At 39.0% G+C, this 17,703-nt stretch overlaps 1 protein-coding gene across 2 annotated transcripts in view; it reads right to left on the reverse strand.

The window, feature by feature from the left end:
* Positions 1-17,703, reverse strand: part of UBE3D (ubiquitin protein ligase E3D) — a 435,152-nt gene that overhangs the window by 46,503 nt on the left and 370,946 nt on the right. The window lies entirely within an intron of this gene.

Below are 17,703 nucleotides of genomic sequence, written 5' to 3' on the forward strand. Positions count from 1 at the left end.
GAAACAATAGCAAAGATCTATAGAACTAAAACCTGGTTCTTTGAGAAGATAAACAAAATTGATAAACCATTAGCCAGACTCATCAAGAAAAAAAAGGGACAAATCAACAGAATTAGAAATGAAAAAGGAGAAGTAACAACTGACACTGCAGAAATACAAAGGATCATGAGAGATTACTACAAGCAACTATATGCCAATAAAATGGACAACCTGGAAGAAATGGACAAATTCTTAGAAAAGCACAACCTTACGAGACTGAACCAGGAAGAAATAAAAACTATAAACAGACCAATCACAAGCAATGAAATTGAGACTGTGATTAAAAATCTTCCAACAAAGGCCCAGGACCAGATGGCTTCACAGGCAAATTCTATCAAACGTTTACAGAAGAGCTAACACCTATCCTTCTCAAACTTGTCCAAAATATAGCAGAGGGAGGAACACTCCCAAACTCATTCTATGAGTTCAACATCAGCCTGATACCAAAACCAGAAAAAAAGGTCCCAAAAAAGAAAACTACAGGCCAATATCACTGATGAACATAGATACAAAAATCCTCAATAAAATACTAGCAAAAAGAATCCAACAGCACATTGAAAGGATCACACATCATGATCAAGTGGGGTTTATCCCAGGAATGCAAGGATTCATCAATATACACAGACCAATCAATGTGATATACCATATTAACAAATTGAAGGAGAAAAACTATATGATCATCTCAATAGATGCAGAAAAACGTTTTGACAAAATTCAACACCATATACGATAAAAACTCTCCAGAAGGTAGGCATGGAGGGAACCTACCTCAACATAATAAAGGCCATATATGACAAACCCTCAGCCAACATCATTCTCAATGGTTAAAAACTGAAACCATTTCCTCTAAGATCAAGAAAAAGACAAGGTTGCCCACTCTCACCACTCTGATTCAACATAGTTTTTTAAGTTTTAGCCACAGCAATCAGAGAAGAAAAGGAAATAAAAGGAACCCAAATAGGAAAAGAAGTAAAACTGTCACTGTTTGCAGATGACATGATACTATACATAGAGAATCCTAAAGATGCTACCAGAAAACTACTAGAGTTAATCAATGAATTTGGTAAAGTAGCAGGATACAAAATTAATGCACAGAAATCTCTGGCATTCCTATACACTAATGATGAAATATCTGAAAGTGAAATCAAGAAAACACTTCCATTTACCATTGCAACAAAAAGAATAAAATATGTAGGAATAAACCTACCTAAGGAGACAAAAGACCTGTATGCAGAAAACTATAAGATGCTGATGAAAGAAATTAAGGACGATACAAACAGATGGAGATATATAGCATGTTCTTGGATTGGAAGAATCAACATTGTGAAAATGACTCTACTACCCAAAAGCAATCTACAGATTCAATGCAATCCCTATCAAACTACCACTGGCATTTTTCACAGAACTAGAACAAAAATTTCACAATTTGTATGGAAACACAAAAGACCCCGAATAGCCAAAGCAATCTTGAGAACGAAAAACAGAGCTGTAGGAATCAGGCTCCCTGACTTCAGAATATACTACAAAACTACAGTAATCAAGACAGTATGGTACTGGCACCGAAACAGAAATATAAATGAATGGAACAGGATATGAAAGCCCAGAGACAAACCCATGCACACACGGTCACCTTATCTTTGATAAAGGAGGCAAGAGTATACAATGGAGAAAAGGCAGCCTCTTCAATAAGTGATGCTGGGAAAACTGGACAGCTACATGAAAAAGAATGAAATTAGAACACTCCCTAACACCATACACAAAAATAAACTCAAAATGGATTAAAGACCTAAATGTAAGGCCAGACACTATCAAACTCTTAAAGGAAAACATAGAACACTCTATGACATAAATCACAGCAAGATCCTTTTTGACCCACCTCCTAGAGAAATGGAAATAAAAACAAAAATAAACAAATGGGACCTAATGAAACTTACTTTTGCACAGCAAGGGAAACCGTAAACAAGACGAAAAGACAGTCCTCAGAATGGGAGAAAATATTTGCCAGCGAAGCAACAAAGGATTAATCTCCAAAATATGCAAGCAGCTCATGCAGCTCAATATCAGAAAAACAAACAACCCAATCCAAAAATGGGCAGAAGACCTAAAGTGACATTTCTCCAAAGGAGATATACAGATTGCCAACAAACACATGAAAGGATGCGCAACATCACTAATCATTAGAGAAATGCAAATCAGAACTACAATGAGGTATCACCTCACACTGATCAGAATGGGCATCATCAAAAGATCTACAAACAATAAATGCTGGAGAAGGTGTCTAAAAAAGGGCACCCTCCTGCACTGTTGGTGGGAATGTCAATTGATACAGTCACTATGGACAACAGTATGGAGGTTCCTTAGAAAGCTAAAAATAGAACTACCATACGACCCAGCAATTCCACTACTGAGCATATACACTGAGAAAACCATAATTCAAACAGAGTCATGTGGGCTTCCTTGGTGGTACAGTGGTTAAGAATCTGCCTGCCAAGGCAGGGGACACAGAGTTCAATCCCTGGTCCAGGAAGATCCCACGTGCCGCGGAGCAACTAAGCCCGTGCACCACAACTACTGAGCCTGCACTCTAGAGCCCACGAGCTACAACTACAGCAGCCACCGCAGTGAGAAGCTAGTGCACTGCAATGAAGAGTAGCCCCCGCTCGCCGCAACAAGAGAAAGCCCCGCATGCAGCAATGAAGACCGAACACAGCCAAAAATAATAAATAAAAAAAATAATTAAAAAAAAAATGTCATGTACCACAACGTTCATTGCAGCACTATTTACAATAGCGGGACATGGAAGCAACCTAAGTGTCCATCAACAGATCAATGGATAAAGAAGATGTGGCACATATATACAATGGAATATTACTCAGCCATAAAAAGAAATGAAATTGAGTTATTTGTCGTGAGGTGGATGGACCTAGAATCTGTCATACAGATTGAAGTCAGCCAGAAAGAGAAAAATAAATACTGTATGTTAACACATATATATGGAATGTAAAAAAAAAAAAAAACTCATGAATAACCTAGAGGCAGGACAGGAATAAAGACGCAGACACAGAGGACAGGGAGACTTGAGGACAGGGGGAGGGGGAAGGGTAAGCTGGGACGAAGTGAGAGAGTGGCATGGACATATATACACTATCAAATGTAAAACAGATAGCTAGTGGGAAGAATCCGCATAGCACAGGGAGATCAGCTTGGTGCTTTGTAACCACCTAGAAGGGTGGGATAGGGAGGGTGGGAGGGAGGGACATGCAAGAGGGAGGATATATGTATATGTATAGCTGATTCACTATGTTATAAAGTAGAAACTAACACACCATTGTAAAGCAATTATACTCCAATAAAGATGATTAAAAAAAAGACATGGCACATATATATATATATATATATATATAAAATGGAATATTACTCAGCCATAAAAAGAAACGAAATTGAATTCTTTGTAGTGAGGTGGATGGACCTAGACTCTGTCATACAGAGTGAAGTAAGTCTGAAAGAGGAAAACAAATACCGTATGCTAACATATATATATGGAATCTAAAAGAAGTTCTCATGAACCTAGGGGCAGGAGGGCAGGAATACAGACACAGATGTAGAGAATGGGCTTGAGTACATGGCGGAGGGAAGGGTAAGCTGGGTCAAAGTGAGAGAGTGGCACGGACATAGATACACTACCAAATGTAAAACAGTGGGAAGTAGCCACTTAGCACAGGGAGATCAGCTCTGTGCTTTGTGATCACCTAGAGGGGTGGGATAGAGAGGGTGGGAGGGAGAAGCAAGAGGGAGGGGATATAGATATGCACATAGCTGATTCACTTTGTTATACAGCAGAAACTAGTACAACATTGTAAAGCAACTATACTCGAATAAAGATGTTTAAAAAAAAATCACTTTGTGCTCCTCTGAACGCACAAAGTTTGCTTTGCTAAAACACAAGAGATACCTACCTCTACAGGATTTAGAGGATTTAAATGTTTAATAAATCCAGGACTCAATTTCCTTGTCAAAATTTTTCCTTTGCATTCGTAAATCATAAGGTCACTCGAGAGTAGTGGCTCTCAAACTTTTCTGCTCCTTGGAATAACCTGGGGAGGTTTTAAATCTCCAGACCAGACCCCAGTCTAATTAAACCACAATCTCCAGGGATGGAAGTAGGCATCAGTATTTATTTAAAACTCCTTAAGTGAGCCCATGTGCAGCCAAAGTTTGAAAACGATTGCCCAGAATTTACGGTCGGAGCCAGAAGGAACTGAAATGTGTTTCTCTCACCTCCTCCCACCAACCCCACCACCATAGTAAGTCCTTCTTCCTGTTATTTTGGAAATAAAACAGAAAGAAGGAAGCTGAAGATTAGGTAAAGGAGGTGGGGGTGGTGAAGCTAGTATAAAGTAGATGGATCAGTACTGATATTTACTGCTTTGTAAGTGTCTACTATGTGCTATAGATGGACACATAAACATAAGCACACACAATTTTTTCTGAACTATGGAAGATTATACTGCAATGCCTCTTTAACCACAAATACTGTAGTGTACATTTCTTTAAAACAAGGGCTAGCCACCTATTAGAATGTCCAAAATCCAAAACACTGACAACACCAAGTGCTGATGAGGATGTGTAGCAACAGAAACTCCTCTTATTGCTGATGGGAATGCAAAATGGTACAGTCACTTTGGAAGACACTTTCTTGCAAAGCTAAACACACTCATACCATACAATCCAGCAACTGTACTGCTAAGTATGTACTCAAAGGAGCTGAAAACCTATGTCTACACAAAAACCTACACATGGATGTTGACAGCAGCTTTATTCATAATTGCTAAAACTTGGATGCAATCAAGATGTTCTTTAGTAGGTGAGTGGATAAATTAACTGTGGTATATCCAGACAGTGGAACATTATTCAGTGCTAAGAAGAAATGAGCTATTGAGCCATGAAAAAACATGGAGCAACCTTAAATGCATATCACTAAGCGACAGAAGCCCATCTGAAGCGACTATATACTGAATGATTCCAACTACATGACTATTCTGGAAAAGGAAAAACTATGGGTAAAGTAAAAGTATCACAACACTAAGAATGGACCCTGACACGGCTTCCGGGAAGATGGCAGAAGAGTAAGACGAGGAGATCACCCTCCTCCCCACAGATACACCAGAAATACATCTACACGTGGAACAACTGCTACAACTGCTACTGAAAGCTGGCAGAAGACCTCAGACCTCTCAAAAGGCAAGAAACTGCCCCACGTACCTGTAGGTGATTAAGAGCGCTGCTTAAAGGACCTCCAGAGACGGGCGCGAGGCGCGGCTAACACCGCGGACCCCAGAGACAGGCATGAGACGCTAAGGCTGTTGCTGCCGCCACCAAGGAGCCTGTGTGCGAGCACAGGTCACGATCCACACCTCCCCTCCCGGGACCCTGTGAAGCCCGCCACTGCCAGGGTCCCGGGATGCAGGGACAACTTACCTGGGAGAACGCACGGCGCGCCTCAGGCTGGTGCAACGTAACGCCGGGCTCTGCCGCCGCAGGCCCGCCCCGCACGCCGTGCCCCTCCCACCCCCGGCCTGAGTGAGCCAGAGCCCTCGAATCAGCTGCTCCTTTAACCCCGTCCTGTCTGAGCGAAGAACAGGTACCCTCCGGCGACCTACACGCAGAGGCGGGGCCAAATCCAAAGCTGAGCCCCGGGAGCTGTGCGAACAAAGAAGAGAAAGGGAAATCTCTCCCTGCAGCCTCAGAAGCAGTGGATTAAACCTCCACAATCAACTTGATGTACCTGCATCTCTGGAATACCTGAAGAGACACTGAATCATCCCAAATTTAGGAGGTGGACTTTGAGAGCAAGATTTATGATTTTTCTCCCCTTTTCCTTCTTTTGTGAGTGTGTATGTGTATGCTTCTGTGTGAGATTTTGTCTGTATAGCTTTGCTTCCACCATTTGTCCTAGGGTTATATCCATCCGTTTTTCTTTCTTAATAATTATTTTTTTATTTTAATAACTTTATTAAATTTTATCTTACTTTATTTTACTTTATCTTTCCTTCTTTTTTTCCTTCCTTACCTCATTCGTCCCTCCCTCCCTCCTTCCTTCCTTTCTTTCTTCTACTAATTCTTTCTTTCTACTTTTTCTCCCTTTTATTCTGAGCCGAGTGGATGAAAGGCTCTTGGTGCTGCAGCCAGGAGTCAGTGCTGTGCCTCTGAGGCGGGAGAGCCAACGTCAGGACACTGGTCCACAAAAGACCTCCCAGCTCCGCATAATATCAAATGGTGAAAATCTCCCAGAGATCTCCATCTCAACACCAGCACCCAGCTTCACTCAACGACCAGCAAGCTACAGTGCTGGACATCCTATGCCAAACAACTAGCAAGACAGGAACACAACACCACCCATTAGCAGAGAGGCTGCCTAAAATCATAATAAGGCCACAGACACCCCAAAACACAACACCACACGTGGACCTGCCCACCAGAAAGACAAGATCCAGCCTCATCCACCAGAACACAGGCACTAGTCCCCTCCACCAGGAAGCCTACACAACCCACTGAACCAACCTTAGCCACTGGGGACAGACACCAAAAATAACGGGAACTACGAACCTGCAGCCTGCAAAAAGGAGACCCCCAAACACAGTAAAATAAGCAAAATGAGAAGACATAAAAACACACAGCAGATGAAGGAGCAAGATAAAAACCCACCAGACCTAACAAAAGAAGAGGAAATAGGCAGTCTACCTGAAAAAGAATTCAGAATAATGACAGTAAACGTGATCAAAATCTTGGAAATAGAATAGACAAAATGCAAGAAACATTTCACAAGGACCTAGAAGAACTAAAGAGGAAACAAACAACGATGAACAACACAATAAATGAAATGAAAAATACTCTAGATGGGATCAATAGCAGAATAACTGAGGCAGAAGAACGGATAAGTGACCTGGAATATACAATAGTGGAAATAACTACTGCAGAGCAGAATAAAGAAAAAAGAATGAAAAGAACTGAGGACAGTCTCAGAGACCTCTGGGACAACATTAAACACACCAACATTCGAATTATAGGGGTTCCAGAAGAAGAAGAGAAAAAGAAAGGGACTGAGAAGATATTTGAAGAGATTATAGTTGAAAACTTCCCTAATATGGGAAAGGAAATAGTTAATCAAGTCCAGGAAGCACATAGAGTCCCATACAGGGTAAATCCCAGGAGAAACACACCAAGACACATATTAATCAAACTGTCAAAAATTAAATACAAAGAAAACATATTAAAAGCACCAAGGGAAAAACAAAAAATAATGCACAAGGGAATCCCCATAAGGTTAACAGCTGATCTCTCAGCAGAAACTCTGCAAGCCAGAAGGGACTGGCAGGACATACTGAAAGTGATGAAGGAGAAGAACCTGCAACCAAGATTACTCTACCCAGCAAGGATCTCATTCAGATTTGATGGAGAAATTAAAACCTTTACAGACAAGCAAAAGCTGAGAGAGTTCAGCACCACCAAACCAGCTCTACAACAACTGCTAAAGAACTTCTCTAGGCAAGAAACACAAGAGAAGGAAAAGACCTACAATAACGAACCCAAAACAATTAAGAAAATGGGAATACGAACATACATATCGATAATTACCTTAAATGTAAATGGCTTAAATGCTCCCACCAAAAGACACAGATTGGCTGAATGGATACAAAAACAAGACCAATATATTTACTGTCTACAAGAGACCCATTTCAGACCTAGAGACACATACAGACTGAAAGTAAGGGGAGGGAAAAAGATACCTCATGCAAATGGAAACCAAAAGAAAGCTGGAGTAGCAATTCTCATATCAGACAAAATAGACTTAAAAATAATGACTATTAGAAGAGACAACGACGGACACTACATAATGATCAAGGGATCGCTCCAAGAAGAAGATATAACAATTGTAAATATTTATGCACCCAACATAGGAGCACCTCAATACATAAGGCAAATACTAACAGCTATATAAGGGGAAGTTGACAGTAACACATTCATAGTAGGGGACTTTAACACCCCACTTTCACCAATGGACCGATCATCCAAAATGAAAATAAATAAGGAAACACAAGCTTTAAATGACACATTAAACAAGATAGACTTAATTGATATTTACAGGACATTCCAACTAAAAACAACAGAATACACATTTTTCTCAAGTGCTCATGGAACATTCTCCAGGATAGATCATATCTTGGGTCACAAATCAAGCCTTGGTAAATTTAAGAAAATTGAAATTGTATCAAGTATCTTTTCCGACCACAACGCTAGGAGACTAGATATCAATTACAGGAAAAGATCTGTAAAAAATACAAACACATGGACGCTAAAAAATACACTACTTAATAACGAAGCGATCACTAAGAAATCAAAGAGGAAATCAAAAAATACCTAGAAACAAATGACAATGGAGACACGACGACCCAAAACCTATGGGATGTAGCAAAAGCAGTTCTAGGAGGGAAGTTTTTAGCAATACAGTCCTACCTTAAGAAACAGGAAACATCTCGAATAAACAACCTAACTTGCACCTAAAACAATTAGAGAAAGAAGAACAAAAAAAAACCCCAAAGTTAGCAGAAGGAAAGAAATCATAAAGATCAGATCAGAAATAAATGAAAAAGAAATGAAGGAAATGATATCAAAGATAATAAAACTAAAAGCTGGTTCTTTGAGAAGATAAACAAAATTGATAAACCATTAGCCAGACTCATCAAGAAAAAAAGGGAGAAGACTCAAATCAATAGAATTAGAAATGAAAAAGGAGAAGTAATAACTGACACTACAGAAATACAAAAGATCATGAGAGATTACTACAAGCAACTCTATGCCAATAAAATGGACAACCTGGTAGAAATGGACACATTCTTAGAAATGCACAACCTGCCAAGGCTGAATCAGGAAGAAATAGAAAATATGAACAGACCAATCACAAGCACTGAAATTGAAACTGAGATTAAAAGTCTTTAAACAAAAGCCCAGGACCAGAGGGCTTCACAGGCGAATTCTAACAAACATTTAGAGAAGAGCTAACACCTATCCTTCTCAAACTCTTCCAAATACAGCAGAGGGAGGAACACTCCCAAACTCATTCTACGAGGCCACCATCACCCTGATACCAAAACCAGACAAGGATGTCACAAAGAAAACTACAGGCCAATATCACTGATGAACACAGATGCAAAAATCCTCAACAAAATACTAGCAAACAGAATCCAACAGCACATTAAAAGGATCGTACGCCATGATCAAGTGGGGTTTATCCCAGGAATGCAAGGATTCTTCAATATACGCAAATCAATCAACGTGATACACCATATTAACAAATTGAAGGAGAAAAACCATATGATCATCTCAACGGATGCAGAGAAAGCTTTCGACAAAATTCAACACCCGTTTATGATAAAAACCCTCCAGAAAGTAGGCATAGAGGGAACTTTCCTCAACATAATAAAGGCCATATATGACAAACCCACAGCCAATATCGTCCTCAATGGTGAAAAACTGAAAACATTTCCACTAAGGTCAGGAACAAGATAAGGTTGCCCACTCTCACCACTCTTATTCAACATAGTTTTGGAAGTTTTCGCCACAGCTATCAGAGAAGGAAATAAAAGGAATCCAAATCAGAAAAGAAGAAGTAAAGCTGTCACTGTTTGCAGATGACATGATACTATACATAGAGAATCCTAAAGATGCTACCAGAAAACTACTAGAGCTAATCAGTGAATTTGGTAAAGTTGCAGGATACAAAATTAATGCACAGAAATCTCTGGCATTCCTATACACTAATGATGAAAAGTCTGAAAGTGAAATCAAGAAAACACTTCCATTTACCATCACAACAAAAAGAATAAAATATCTAGGAATAAACCTACCTAAGGAGACAAAAGACCTGTATGCAGAAAATTATAAGACACTGATGAAAGAAATTAAAGATGATACAAATAGATGGAGACATATACCATGTTGTTGGATTGGAAGAATCAACATTGTGAAAATGACTCTATTACCCAAAGCAATCTACAGATTCAATGCAATCCCTATCAAACTACCACTGGCATTTTTCACAGAACTAGAACAAAAAATTTCACAATTTGTATGGAAACACAAAAGACCCTGAATAGCCAAAGCAATCTTGAGAATGAAAAACGGAGCTGGGGGAATCATGCTCCCTTATTTTAAACTATACTACAAAGCTACAGTAATCAAGAGAGTATGGTACTGGCACAAAAACAGAAAGATAGATCAATGGAACAGGATAGAAAGCCCAGAGATAAACCCAGGCACATATGGTCACCTTATCTTTGATAAAGGAGGCAGGAATGTACCGTGGAGAAAGGACAGCCTCTTCAATAAGTGGTGCTGGGAAACTGGACAGGTACATGTAAAAGTATGAAATTAGATCACTCCCTAACACCATACACAAAAATAAGCTCAAAATAGATTAAAGACCTAAATGTAAGGCCAGAAACTATCAAACTCTTAGAGGAAAACATAGGCAGGACACTCTATGACATAAATCACAGCAAGATCCTTTTTGACCCACCTCCTAGGGAAATGGAAATAAAAACAAAAATAAACAAATGGGACCTAATGAAACTTCAAAGCTTTTTCACAGCAAAGGAAACCATAAACAAGACCAAAAGACAACCCTCAGAATGGGAGAAAATATTTGCAAATGAAGCAACTGACAAAGGATTAATCTCCAAAATTTATAAGCATTTATAACCAAAATTTATAATTCATGCAGCTCAATAACAAAAAAACAAACAACCCAATCCAAAAATGGGCAGAATACCTAAATAGACATTTCTCCAAAGAAGATATACAGACTGCCAACAAACACATGAAAGAATGCTCAACATCACTAATCATTAGAGAAATGCAAATCAAAACTACAATGAGATATCATCTCACACCAGTCAGAATGGCCATCATCAAAAAATCTAGAAACAATAAATGCTGGAGAGGGTGTGGAGAAAAGGGAACACTCTTGCACTGTTGATGGGAATGTAAATTGATACAGCCAGTGTGGAGAACAATATGGAGGTTCCTTAAAAAGCTACAAATAGAACTACCATATGACCCAGCAATCCCACTACTGGGCATATACCCTGAGAAACCCATAATTCAAAAAGAGTCATGTACCAAAATGTTCATTGCAGCTCTATTTACAATAGCCCAGAGATGGAAACAACCTAAGTGTCCATCATCGGATGAATTGATAAAGAAGATGTGGCACATATATACAATGGAATATTACTCAGCCATAAAAAGAAATGAAATTGAGCTATTTGTAATGAGGTGTATAGACCTAAAGTCTGTCATACAGAGTGAAGTAAGTCAGAAAGAGAAAGACAAATACCGTACGCTAACACATATATATGAATTTTAAGAAAAAGAAATGTCATGAAGAACCTAGGGGTAAGACAGGAATAAAGACACAGACCTACTAAAGAATGGACTTGAGGATATGAGGAGGGGGAAGTCTAAGCTGTGACAAAGCGAGAGAGAGGCATCGACATATATACACTACCAAAGGTAAGGTAGATAGCTAGTGGGAAGCAGCCGCATAGCACAGGGAGACCAGCTCTGTGTTTTGTGACCGCCTGGAGGGTTGGGATAGGGAGGGTGGGAGGGAGGGAGTCGCAAGAGGGAAGAGATATGGGAACATATGTATATATATAACTGATTGATTTTGTTGTAAAGCAGAAACTAACACACCATTGTAAAGCAATTATTCTCCAATAAAGATGTTAAAAAAAAAAAGAATGGACCCTAATGTACACTATAAACTTTGGGTGGAAATAATGTTTAAATGTAGGTTCATTGATTGTAACAAGTGTACCACGGTGGTGTGGGCTGTTTGTAGTGGAGAAGGTTGTACACGTGTAGGGACAGGAAGTATATGGAAACTCTGTGATTTCTGCTCAATTTTTCTGTGAACCTAAAATTATTCTAAAAAAATATTTTTTTTAAAAGGGCAATGGCATTCTTTTATTTAAGCACAGTTCAATTATTAAAATTAAGAACTTATTCACAGGACTTCCCTGGTGGCACAGTGGTTGATTCTATGCTCCCAGTGCAGGGGGCCCGGGTTGATCCCTGATCAGGGAACTGGGTCCCACACACATGCCACAACTAAGAGTTTGCATGCCACAACTAAGGAGCCCACGTGCCACAACTGAGGAGGCAGCGAGCTGTGACTAAGGAGCAGCGAGCCACAACTAAGGAGCCTGCCTGCTGCAACTAAGACCTGGTGCAACCAAGTAAATATTAAAAATATATATATTTCTAAAAAAAAGAAATTCACACATATCTCTTATCTAATCCACAGAGTTTAGTCAAATTTCACTAATTATTCTACTAATGTCCTTGATAGCAAAGGAAAAAAATAATTTTTTCCCATCCAGGGCCATACACTACATTTAGTTGTCATATATCTTTATCTCCTTACAGTTCCTCAATCTTTCTCCATCCTCCATGACCCTGGCATTCAAGAAGTTTACAGGTCCTGAATTTGGTCTGCCTGATGTTTCCTCATTAGTAGATTTAGGTTATGCAGTTTTTGGAGAAATGTTATGTCCTTCTCAGTACATGATGACAAGAGGCACATGACACCTGTATGTCTCATTATTAGTGATGTTTACTTTGATCACCTAGTTGAGGTGGCCCCTGCCAGTGTAAATCTATGTTTTTCTCTTTGTAATTAATAAATACATTCTGGGGAGCTACTCTGCGGCAACGCAAATACCATCTTTCTCATCAAGTTTTCACCAACTAGTTTTAGGTTGCTTTCTTGATTCTTGCCTGCAAGTATTATTACTGTGGTAGTTGCCAAATGATGATGTGTGTACTTTGTAATGCCTTTTAAGTTTTCTCTTTTCTTTCAGCAATATCAGATATTTGTTATTCTGGAAGTACCATACTATTAACATAGCAGTGGCATTGCTTAATTACATTCTCAGAGCTGATCAGATTCTGATCAGTCTAATTGGGTTGGTGTCATTCAGTACCTTCTGGGGCTTCCCTAATAGGGCTGCCATCAAATAGATACCCGGAATATTGCTGGTTGGCATGTCTCTTCTGAGTTCAGTAAAGATTTTCAACTGCTGTTTGACAGAATTAAGAACCTTGTAAACTCCCCAAATTTTCCTGAGTTTCAAAGTCCTTATCGCAGAAAAACAGTGAATTCCTGAGGTCCTTGAAATGGTAATTGGTCCCCAGAAAGTCTTTAGACTAGCCACAGCTGTCATTTCTGAGGTTCGATTTATTGCACTTCATTTTATTGTGCTTTGCAGGTACCGTTTTTTTTGTTTTGTTTTGTTTTTTTACAAGTTTAAGGTTGGTAGCAACCCTACATGGAGCAAGTCTATCAGTGCCATTTTTCCAACAGCATTTGCTCACTTCGTGTCTTTGTGCCAATTTTGATAATTCTTGCAATATTTCAAACTTTTGCATCATTAGTATACTTGTTATGGTGATCTGTGATCAGTGATCTTTGATGTTACTATTGTAACTGTTTTGGGGCATCACAAACTACCCCCATATAAGACGGTGAACTTAATCGACAAGTGTTGTGTGTGTTCTGACTGCTCCACCGACTGGCCGTTCCCCCATCTGTCTCCCTCTCCTCAGGTCCCCCTATTCCTGAGATGCAATATTGAAATTAGGCCAATTACTAGTTCTATAATGACCTCTAAGTGTTCAAGTGAAGGGAAGGTCATATGTCTCTCACTTTAAATCAAAAGCTAGAAACGATTCAGCTGAATGAGGAAGGCATGTTGAAAGCTGAGGTAGGCTGAAAGCTAGTCCTCCTACACGAAAGAGTCAGCTAAGTTGTGAACGCAAAGAAGTTCTTGAAGGAAATCAAAAGAGCTACTCCAGGGAACACATGAATGTTAAGAAAGCAAAACAGCCTTCTCGCTGATATGGGGGAAGTTTTTATGGTCTGAATAGAAGATCAAACCAGACACAACATTCCCTGAAGCCAAAGCTAAATCCAGAGCAAGGTACTAACTCTCTTCAATTCTATGAAGGCTGAGAGAGGCGAGGAAGCTGAAGAAGAGAAGTTTAAAGCTAGCAGAGGTTGGTTCATGAGGTTGAAGGAAAGCCTTAACAAAGTCTTCATAACATAAAAGTGCCAGGTGAAACAGCAAGTACTGATGTAGAAGCTTCAGCAAGTTATAAAGAAGATCTAGCTAAAAGAGTTGACAAAGATGGCTACACTAACAGATTTTTCAATGTAGACAGAACAGCCTTACATTGGAAGAAAATGCCATCTCAGATTTTCATAGCTAGAGAGAAGAAGTCAATGCCTGGCTTCACAGCTTTAAAGGATAGTCTGGCTCTCTTGCTAGGGGCTAATGCACTTGCTGACTTTAGGTTGGAGGCAGTGCTCATTAACCATTCAAAAAATGCCAGCATTCTTAAGAATTATGCTAAATGTACTCCATCTGTGCTCCATAAATGGAACAAAACCTGGATGACAGCACGTATGTTTACAACATAGTTTACTGAATATTTTAAACTCACTGTTGACACCTACTGCTCAGAAAAAAGAATCCTTTCAAAATATGACTGCTTATTGCCAATGTACCTGGTCACCCAAGAGCTCTGATGGAGATCTACCATGAGATTCATGTTGTTTTCATGCCTGCTAACACAACATCCATTCTGTAGTCCACGGATCAAGGAGTCATTTCAACTTTCAAGTATTATTTAAGAAATGCATTTCCTAAGGTTATAGCTGCCATAGATAGTGATTCCTCTGACGTATCTGGGAAAAGTAAATTGAATACCTTCCAGAAAGAAGTTAACATTCTAGATGCCATAAGAACATGGGAAGAGGTCAAAATATCAGTAGTAACAGAAGTTTGGAAGAAGTTTATTCCAGCCCTCATGAATGACTTCAGTGAAGGAAGTAATTGCAGCTGTGCTAGAAATAGCAAGAGAACTATTCAACAGAATTAGAAGTAGAGCTTGAAGATGTGACTGAGCTGCTGCCATCTCATGATAAAACTTTAATGGATGAAGAATTTTTTCTTATGGATGAGAAAAGAAAGTGGCGTCATGAGATGGAATCTATTCCTAGTGAAGATGTTGTGAAGACTGTTGAAATGACAACAAAAGATTCAGAATATGACATATAGTTGATAAAGCAGCAGCAGGGTTTGAGAAGACTGACTCCAATTTTGAAAGAAGTTCTATTGTGGGTAAAGTGCTATCAAACAGCACTGCAGGCTACAGAGAAATTGTTCATAACAGGAAGAGTCCATCAATGTGACAAACTTCACCGTGGTCTTATTTTAAGAAACTGCCATGGCCACCCCAGCCTTCAGCAGCCACCGCTCTGCTGGTCAGTCAGCAGCCATCAACACTGGCACAAGACCCTCCACCAGCAAAAAGATTACAACTCACTGAAGGCTCAGAAAATAGTTAGCTTTTTTTTTTAACCAATAAAGTGTTTTTTAATTAAGGTATTTACTTTCTTTTAGACATAATGCTATTGAACACTTAATAGAGTATAGTGTCAACATAACTTTTATATGCACTGAGAAACCAAAAAGTTTGTGTGATCTGCCTTATTACAATATTCATTTTATTGTGGTGGTCTGGAACTGAACCAGCAATATCTCCAAGACTGACTCTTCTTTTTGTTTTTAAGCCTATTGACTGGTTTTTGACATTTTAGATGATGCATTTTTCAGTTTCAGGATATCCATTTGATATTTTTTATATCTATTTTCCTGATAATATTTACTACCTCTTAATTCATTAAATGAGCACATTCTTGATATACTTGAACATAGGTTTAATTGGCTTCTTTAAAATCCTTCTCTACTAATTCCAACATCTGGGTAATCTTAGAGTCAGTCTCTGGTGATTGACTTTCAGGAGAAAGATCAAATTTTCTTGTTTCTTCATATGTCAAGTACTTTTGGATTTTATCTTGAACACTGTGATATACTACACAAACTCTGGATACTGTTATGTTCCTTTGAAGAGTATTAATTTTGTTGTCAGTTAAGTTGGTTGAAATCAAACTGAAAACTCTTGCCTCTTCTATGATGAGCAGCAGCTCAAATCTCACTTCAGTTCCTTTAGCCATAGATGAACCACTTGGAACCTGTCCCACATATGCATGGTCTTGGACCAGCAAGAAACTTGGGCAGAGTTTATGCACAAAATTTTGGGGTCGCCCTCTCTGGCTCTTTTCTTCCTAAGATTTCTTCTTCACTTTCCAGTGGCTGTAGTTTCTCTAGATACTGTCCTCTATTTCTTTTAACAAGTAAGATTATAAGAGGTACTTTTTTGTTGTTTATAGGTCCTCCCACAAGGCTAACTGGAACCTGAGGCAAAATGCAGAAGATTTCACAAAATGATATTTCTTTCTCCCAGTGTCACCTCCTCTCCAGTATTTGCCTGCTTTTGTTCAATTTCCAGTGCCTTTCGGTAGTTATTTTTTATATTTTGTCTAGAATTTTTAGTTACCCATGGAAATGTTGGTCCAAATTCGGCGGTTACCAAAGGTAGAATCAATCCATCTCAATGAATTCTGCAGTTATTTGAGATAATTAATTCCTCTTTATCAAAAAACAGTTACATTTAACTTTGTCTCCTTTTCCTTCATTCATTTATCCCTTCACTTGATTAACAGATACTTTGTGTAAGGCACTGTGTTGAGTGTGGTCATGGGTTCAAAATAGAAGGCACAGCTCCCATCTTCAAAAAATTTGAAATCTAATTGGAAAGGTGAGACATAAACTCATGAAAGTTACATCATATATAACACTGCATGTTATCTAGTACCAAATGAGTGTCATCAATGAGGGCCTTTTTTACTCAAAATGTTGTACATGGATCAGCAGCACTGGTAACCCCTGGGAGCTTTTCAGAAATTCGCAATCTTTGCTCCCACACCCCACACCGGCTGAATCAGAACCTGCATGTGTACAAGATCCCCACATGACTCCTAAGAGCATTAAAGTTTGAGAGGTACTATTCTAGAAGTTCAGAAGAGGGGACTCTTTGCAGGAAGTTTTGGGGAGATTTCATATAGAATATGAGATTTCAGGCTCTGTATAGTCTGAGAAGCCAGGAAATAGCATTTTAGGTGGAGTACAAGATGGGAAGGAGTTCAAATTGATGAGCAGTTAAAGATGATTCTGGGGAAGAAATTTGAAACATACTAACTAGAGCGCTTTCACCTGCAAATTAGAGAAAACCTGATCCAAAGAAACTTACAAATTAGGGGGCATCTATCATCTCACATAACTAGAAATGTGAAGGTAGGTCAGTTTGGGGGATGGCTAATTCAGTAGTTCAGCAATGTCATCAAAAAATACGTTGTAAAGTAGAAAATCTGAATAGGCCTATATCTATTAAAGAAATTTAATTGTTAATTAATAACAGTGCTTTCAAAAGAGGAAGTACTAGGTCCAGATGGGTTCACTAATGAATTCTGCTAAACATTTAAGGAAGAAATTATACCAACACTTTGCAATCTATTTCAGAAGATAGAAACAGAGGGAATACTTCCTAACTCATTCTATGAGGCCAGTGTTACTCAAAGGCATTGCAAGAAAATAAATTAGAGGCCAATATCTCTCATGAACACAGAAGCAAAAATTC

Source organism: Stenella coeruleoalba (genome assembly GCF_951394435.1).
Source record: "Stenella coeruleoalba genome assembly, chromosome: 12".
Lineage (NCBI taxonomy): Eukaryota > Metazoa > Chordata > Mammalia > Artiodactyla > Delphinidae > Stenella > Stenella coeruleoalba.